The sequence below is a fragment of the Triticum dicoccoides genome, chromosome 1A, assembly GCF_002162155.2.
Source record: "Triticum dicoccoides isolate Atlit2015 ecotype Zavitan chromosome 1A, WEW_v2.0, whole genome shotgun sequence".
In the NCBI taxonomy this organism is placed as follows: Eukaryota; Viridiplantae; Streptophyta; class Magnoliopsida; order Poales; family Poaceae; genus Triticum; species Triticum dicoccoides.
This window is the reverse complement of record NC_041380.1, coordinates 5,462,690-5,471,430: the sequence shown is the minus strand read 5'-3', so window position 1 is coordinate 5,471,430 and position 8,741 is coordinate 5,462,690.

The following is an 8,741-nucleotide window of genomic DNA, read 5'->3' as shown; positions in this document are numbered from 1 at the left end:
TTTAAGCAAATGTCATGAACTCTTTTTTATTGCAGAAGTGATTTTGAAGAGATATATATCTGCCTGCTATGTTCTCGTGGCAATTTTGGTATGGATCATTGTAGTAATAATATTATGTCCAAGTTTCCACGTACATGTACAAGGCGGCATGCTTGTTTTGTTGATATCGACTCAATTGGAAGATGCCTTTGTTTGCTTCTCAAAAGAATAGTGCTAGTACTAGTAGCATAACAAAATGACTTGAAGTTGAGGAACAGCTGAAACTACTGAAGGCCTATAACATAGCTGTGTGCTAATTACAGGTAGGTAGTCACATCATGTCTTTGCTCTGGACATCCAGCACTCAACAACATTTTGTTCTTACCTTTTTGAGGGGGTTTAGCTATCAATAGTATAGATGGTGAGTGTATGAAAATAGCAGAAACCATTTGAGGGATTATCGAGATTCATGTGTTTGCTTGGTTCATCAGTCTAGTACAAAGATCCTGAAATTGTAGATCTTTTATTTTAGCAGCAAGACAGTTCGTTGCATCAGTTCAGCTCGTAGGAACAACATTTGCCTTGTATTTGTAGCTCATCAAGATGCCAACTTTGCTGGCTACTTTATTAGCTCATGTATTTTGTACTTTGTGTTGTACTACTTGATAAGTACTTGAGCTAAAATGAAATATGCGCCTTTCCCTTGTTAAAAAAGGGAGAAATATTTATTTATTTTTACATTATTAGCTCATGCACGCCCTGATTGTGGAATATTTACTAGTACAAAACAAACACTGGCAAAGAGAGGTTGAAAGAGAGGAAGCTAGAAGTTAATGAGATACAGGAAGCAACGCACAAAGCGCTTTATGCAGCTAAACACACAAACTTTATCATGGCTAGCTTAACTGAATTAAAGAACAATTACATTGTTCACTAGCTGGCCAAGTAAAAACCCGGGAGGTTCATTAGTCCAACTATCATCACACTTATTACAAAAACTGAATTTCACTAGCTCACGAGCTTTAGGAAAAATTTCACAGGAGAAAATTAATCTGTCATTTTTTCCACAGGAGAAAATAGAGGAATAGATGGCGACACTGAAGAAGAAAATTTTGGCGTGTCGGATGTTACACGGCAACCAACACACACGCGGGCTGGTAGACGTACAGAAAGCGCCGGTAACCCACTTGAGTTTGTATTTTCTTTAGTTTGTGTGGTCAAGATGCTGCTTGGCTGCACAGGCTTTGAGTTCCAGAAGTTGCAGCCATGGCCTCATATTCCCTCGGACACACGACTTCCAACAAGACTTATGGTCCAGGATTTGTATTAAACAGAATTCAACGCTGAAACCTTTATTTCTACCACAGCTGGTGGATAGAATTCAAGCACGGAATTTCCCCGCAATTTGTAGTTGCATTGCATTGCGCCACCAGTCATGAGTCCTTGATCTAAATGTTTGGTCTATGTATCAGCTGAAAAACAAAAAGAGAAACATTTTTTAGGATAGCTTAAGACACATATACTGAAGCAGTTTTACATGACCAAAAAAACAAGGAAATACTACCAAAAAATCACAGGGGATACCATCAAGGAAAAACCCTGCTGCAATGTTAACTCAAGTCCATTCAGTGCATGAGTTGTTGACGGAGGAGAATTGGGTATTGCTTTCTACTCCCTCTGTAAAGAAATAGTATAAGAGCGTTTAGATCATTACTTTAGTGATCTAAATGCTGGGTGTCATTTTTCCATAGAAATGAGGACAGAAAATAGAGGAAGAGATGGCAACACTGCAGAAGGAAAACAAGCGCCCAGCAGCAGCTGCCCAACAAAGAGCCTGGAACTTCCAGCAGGCAGAGATGGCAACACTGAAGAATAGTCATAGCAGCAGTATCTCCTCAACTCATGTGAGTTCAGTGAGGACCTCATAACACTATTGAATATCAGTAAACTTGCAGGGTATAGTGAATCACCCACCCCAGCCAAACACAGCATGCAAAGGCTAGGTAGGCGTAGAGGAAGCTGATTCAACCCAGCTGAGCTTGCAACTTTCCTTGAGCTTTGAATTCCACAAGACTTGCGCAAAAAGGTTTGCAGTCCTATGTGATTTCTTTTACTAGTAAGATCAAGCCAGGATAATGCACTGCTATAAGTAGGATTAATAACTTGCACAGTTTTAGTTATTCATAAATTACAAAGGGCGCACCTGTGCTGGGAATGTTGTCGTACATGGCAATCAACACGTACATGGCCAGACGTACAGAGAGCGACCGGTACTAGAATTTTACCGATTCAACCCATTTGAGCCTGAAACTTCTCTTCAGTTTGTGTGGCCAAGATGCTGCTGCTTGCTTCTACAGGCCTTGAATTCTCTCCACAAGATGCAGCCAAACACACGACTTCCTACACAAGACTTGCGGTCCTGGATTTGCGCCAACCAAAATTCAGCACAGAAACCTTTTATCCTTACCATCGACAGAATTTCCAGCACGGAATTTTTCCCACAATGATATTTTGTTCTACTACTATGTACGTAGCATCTGAATAGCGAAAAGGGGAACATAAGTACTGCAGAGAATAGCATAAGACAAAACATAATTTCCACCATACTTGCTTTCCCATGATGACTGATGACTTGTTTCACCTAGGTTAGGTGCGTGCCAACATCTCTCTTCGGGAAATTAAGCAGAAAACATAACAGTCTGAACAATTGTCGAGTTCAGAGAACAGCTTCCTTTATCCCTTCCTAATAGAGAAGCACATAAAAGAAGTGGATACCAGTTCTGAGTTCAGAGTTCAGAAACCATTTCCAACATAAGACAACCATGTAAAGATGTCATGTGGAATCCAACCTCGAAAATCCATCGTAATTCAGCTCAGCTAGTGAGGAACTGAGGATGTACAGTCACCATATGGCGAGCATTATCACTCGCCTTCCTAAATAAATATCCTTCTACCTTGCTCAGTGCCTTCTCAGATTTTCGACGGATGATCGGAGGTTGACAAGTAGATTTGCACCCTTTTGATTACTCATAAATTACAAATTAAGGGGCATACCTAGGAGTATTGACCGGTGGCCGCCGGAGTTGGAGCCGATGCCCGAAACCCTAGACGATGCCCGGTGACCTGCTGCTTCTTTTCCTGGGACCTCATGTCCTCACAAGGCCATGTCTCGGCGAGGAAGTGCAAGTGGTTGCGTGGCACATCTGGCCATCGCCATTGGCGTCGCTCTGCTGGATCTCCCTCTCCTTCTGGCACCGAAGAAGGAGGAGGAAGGAGGCGAAGGTCAGGGGGCTGCGGTGGGAGAGAAGGTCGCCGGATTTGGGGGAGATGCCGAGGTGCGAGGCCAGTTGTGGCGGTGGGTGAGGAAGGGCATCGCGGGTGGGAGGGAGAAGGGGAATTAAGAGAGTGTGGGTTCGGGTTTGGGCCTCCGCGCGCTATGTGTACACATGTGTTGGTGGGTTGATAGCAGTGGCGCCGGGTTTATATCCCACGCTACTACTATGGCCTATCCCGAGGGTACGGTAGAGACCACTTAGTAGTAGCGAGGGGTTTATACCCCTCGCTACTACGATCAACTTAGTAGTTGTGAGGGATTTATACCCCCGATACTACTATGGCCAGTCCTGGGGGGCACGGTGGAGACCACTTAGTAGCAGTGTGGGGTTTATACCCCTCGCTACTACTATCAACTTAGTAGCAGCGTGGGTTCTATACCCCTCGCTACTAATAATTAGCAGCAGTGTGGCCCATATACCCCTCGCTACTGTTAAGCATCTATGTATAAGGTATTTTCTAGTAGTGCATGGATGGCGGCGAAATCAGTCGTTCTGCTTGTTTTCCCTACTAGCTCTTTAACGTCCAGAACAAGTTTACGGTCATAAGAGCATCTCCAACAGGCGCCGGTCGCGCCGCGCGCAAAAAATACATATGCCGCGCGCGTATCGGCTTGTTTGGCGTGGCGCGCTGCGCCCGCTCCAGCAGCCGCGCTAAAATGCAGCGCGCGCGCGCCGCTCCAGCAGCGCGCAAAAATGCAGCGCGCGCGGCTCGCACAAACAACATATGCATTCAAAAACAAAAGCAAAAAAATTAAAAACAAACAAAAATAAATAGTTCAATTTCGTTTATTACAACTCAAACAAACGGTTTATCGTTCAATATTTTTCTTACCTTCTGGCTTTTTCAACGGCTTGACAAAGGTTTGCCACTTTGGATAGATGCCATCCGCTAGATAATAACCATAGTTGTATGTACGGCCATTTGCTACAAACTGCACCGGCGGCAACTCCCCATTTGCAATCTTACTCATCAGTGGTGACCGGTTGACAACATTGATGTCATTCAAAGATCCGGGCATTCCAAAGAATGCATGCCAAATCCAAGTCTCTTGATCGGCCATCGCTACAAGGATTATAGTGGAACCCTTTTTTTGGCCGTGGAATTGCCCATGCCATGCCTTTGGACAATTCTTCCAAGTCCAATGCATGCAATCTACTGAGCCAAGCATGCCAGGAAAACCGCGAGCTTTGTTCATCGCTAAAAGCCTTGCGACGTCTTCAGTGTTGGGAGATCTCAAATACTCCTCGCCAAACACTTGCACAATTCTGACTGCAAAGCGCTTGACACACATGATGGCTTGGCTCTCACCCATAGCCAAGTGATCATCAATTAGACCAGCCGGTATACCGTATGCCAACATACGCAAAGCGGCTGTCACCTTCTGAAAGGTGCTATGCCCGAGCTCTCCGGCGGCATTCCTCCTTTGCTGAAAAAAGCGGTCATGGCTCGCTAGTTTCTCTGCAATGCGCCTGAACAACTTGGTGCTCATCCTAAACCGGCGACGAAAATACGACTCGGGGTATGTGGGATTCTCCGCAAAATAATGCCTGATCAATCTGTTGTGGGCATCGATCCTATCCCTCCAAATTTTTTGCCGACCCATAACCGAACCACCGTGCTTCGGTTTTTTATTAATATGCATAGCTAGGATCATTGCAAGATCCTCCTCCTCTTCCATATCAAATTCTTCTTCGGAAGAATCATACGACGAACTCATCTACAATGTTGAATACTATGCTATAAATAAAAAACTACAATCAACATGCACGAAATTCATGGCTTTTGAGCAATACATACCTTCTAGGTGTTTTGTCGAACACCTAGCGGGCGCCGAGCGGTAGCGAGCGCGCGGGCGCTGTTCTTCGGCGGACCAGCACGCGCGCGGGGCGGCGGGCCTAGAGGGGGGCCGGAGAAAGCGCGCGCGGGGCGGGGATAGGCCAGGGAAGCGCCGGAACGGTCGCCGGGTGGCGAGGTCGGCGGCGGCGGCGCGGCTGCAGGGGTGGGTGGGAGGTGCGAGCGAGCGCGCGAGAGTCCAGTGCGCGGGAGCGGGCGCAGCAAATAAGCGGCGCGCGATTGCGTTTCGGCCCACGCGCTGGACTACATATGCCGCGCGCACGGTTTTTGCGCGCCCGCTGGAGCAGCTATTCCGGTTGCGCGCGCGCTAAAAGGGGGGATTTTGCGGCGCGGCGCTAGTTTGGCGCGCCTGTTGGAGATGCTCTAAGGTGCAATGCCCTTGCCTTTGTGAGCGACACGATGACATGGGAACGGGCTTCCAAGCCTATGGTGTCGCATCGTGTCGCGGTCTGCTAGACTTAGTGGACGGATGCTACTCCAATATCGGTTGATCCCATACTACGATACCAAGGAAGACACGCAACTATTATATATATTTCTTCAAGTCGGTCAACACAAGTAAAATCTGGGAGTTCAACCGGTGCAGCTATGCAATGCTAATGGAGACAACACAATTCAACTTTAGCACTTCACACATAAGCAACACCACGTTCAATGGCACACACCTTAGAGTGTACCTATGGTGGTTGATTGGGCTATAAGAAATGTGAGTCCATGTGCAGATGCCAAACATAATAACACGGCTAATTACACATGCAGTGGCAGCAGCAACAAGTGCGTGAATTCCACAAATGGCTAATTACACATTCTAGGGTACACATGCAACTGTGTCCTTGAGTATGACAACAACCCTTATCTTCTAGACAAATGCATGGTATGCTACTAATTTATTTGCTACAAATTCTAATGAATGGTGTCCTTTACTTTGTACATACCCAATTATGATATTTGATTTTGCTAATACAATGTAGCCTTCAATTTAAACCAAGTTTTGCATCCATTAATTATGTTAGGTTCATATGACTTCACTACATAAATAGGTAGATAATGCATAAGACTGAGATTGTAGCTAGGGATGAAAATCTAAATACGGCATGAATCTAACAATTACGAGTAATATCTTTGTGACAAGAACTTTCTTTGTCTTTTATTCCCATGTTTGAACTAGTATAGGTCGGGGTTACACATTATGGTGCACATCACTTTATTTATCATCTTTACATTGAACGCTCATTGACTAAACAACGATGATCCATCTGTCTTGTATTACAGGTCTTCATTTCATTGGCCACCGATGCTTGTAAGACTACTCCCATATGGTTGTTGTTGTGGATATGGTTGTTGAGGTTGGTGTGGTTGCTGGGGGAATGGTTGTTGGGGTTGCTGGGAAATTATTTGTTCTGGTTGCTGGGATAATTGTTGTTGGGGCTGCTGAAATGGTTGTTGGGGTTGCTGGGGTTGGGGCTGGGGAAATGATTGTTGTGATTGTTGGGGTTGCTGAGGAAATGGTTGTTGCGGTCGTAGGGGGAATGGTTGTTGTGGTTGTTGGGGGAATGGTTATTGTGGTTGTAGGGGGAAAGGTTGTTGTGGTTGTTGGGGGAATGGTTGTTGCGGTTGCAGGGGGAATGGTTGTTGTGGTTGCTGGGGAAATGGTTGTTGCGGTTGCTGGGGGAATGGCTGTTACGGTTGCAGGGGGAATGGTTGTTGTGGTTACTGGGGAATTGGTTGTTGGAGTTCAGGAAATAATTGTTGGGGCTGGGACTGTTTTGCTTCCATGCAGAGTTTCAAGTTTAGGAATAGTTGTTAGCACGGATCTTGATGCAAAACTTGATGGCCTGGATACAGGGGTAGAAAAATTCATGGAGTGAGGATAGTGAGCTAGCTAGCACGCCATGATAGAAAAATTGATTGGAAAAAGGAGCATCAAAGCCCCGTCCCCTGCATCCAAAGGATCCACACAACCATCTTTATCAAATTATTCAATAAAGGTTTGGCAAAAACATAAATCAAACAATCCGAAGCCAATGCCAGACCTACAAACTCGACGATGGGTGATGCCATCACAACGCCCCACCAGCTAAACCCAGGGTCATCACCGAGACACCCGCATGGTGTACCGGGAGTTCGCATCTTGTCTAGCAGAGACCCTAAGCATGAACCGCTTGCACAAGCTCCAGAAGCCGCCAACACCATTGAACTGTCGACCCATGTTCATGAAAGAAATCCGAATTGTCCTTGCCAGGCCAGCCATCGACACCGCCACGGCGATAAACAACACCATTCCCTTGCACTAGTCCATCATAACACATCCGTTGCCGAGACTCCGTTGCGCCATGCTGCTGAGAGCCGCCATCATCGACACGGTAGAAATGATGCATCTCCAGCTGTGGGTCCCTTTAGCCAGCAGTTGCTCCAAAGAAGATGCCTCCAGGAGGGGGGTGTGGCGCTAGACGCTACCATCGTCCATTTCGGAAGATTAAAGGGTTTCCTTCGGAGCAAACAAACCTTACAGTTGAGTCTACGCGGCGGTCCAATGCCGCTACGCCTCCTAGATAACACTGGTAGATCTTAGCTCCAAAACAGTGCCTCTAAGGAGGTAGATGACACTACACGCTGCCACTCTCCGGCCCGACAAGCCAAACATGAGGTTTCCTTCGGAGCTTGACGGGACCACCATCGCGACGATACTCTCCAAGGAGGTTAGCGACGCCCGTAGACGTTGCCGCACCATCCGCGACGACTGATCCAGGCAAAGTATTTCTCTTGGTGGTAGTCTCGCGAACCAGGAGATCTGGAGTCATTGGCGCTCGTCGGAGATGCCCACCAACGTAGAAGAAAAGACCTTGTTAGGCTACAAATCCGGGCACACGACCCAAATCTATCCAACTGCACCACCGCCTCCCAGCACAGCAACCACTGGGCCCGTGCGTCCCCGCCGACGGAACCTAGCGCCCCCACGAGCGGCTAACCCGAGGAGGGAGGAGATGGAGCCACACCGCTGCCAGCGCCGCATGGGCTTCGCCCAACAGATGCCTCAACAGAAGGTTTTACTGGAATTTCTTTATTTCTTGGATATCTTATCCAGGTCGATCTCACTTGTGGAACCGAGGATCAACCTTTGTGGGCACCTTCTCCGTCAAGAGAATTTTTGACCAGATCAGCCGCCCATCGTCATTTCTTTGTGGGGCTGTTAAATTCAAGACATGTTAGGAAATTTGGAGTGCTTTGAGTTCTACCTCATTGCAGATTATTTATTTGGTTGGCCTTACTAAATCAATGTGGGACTGTTGTGCTGACCGTTTGGCCCGTCGTGGTCTTGATCACCCGTAGAGATGCCCGCTTTGTGATCGAGAGGATGAAAATGGGCAGCGTTTGCTTACTACATGTGTGTTCTCAGGAGGGGTTTGGTTATTGCTCGTCTTTGGTTGGTTTGCAGCAGCAAACACCAGGGCCTAATAATCTCATTTTCATTGAGTGGTGGCGCCAAGCATTGCAGAAAATTGATAAGCAATGCCGCAAGGGTTTCAGTTTATTAGTTGTGTTGGTGGCTTCGTGGAATCGGAAACATAGAA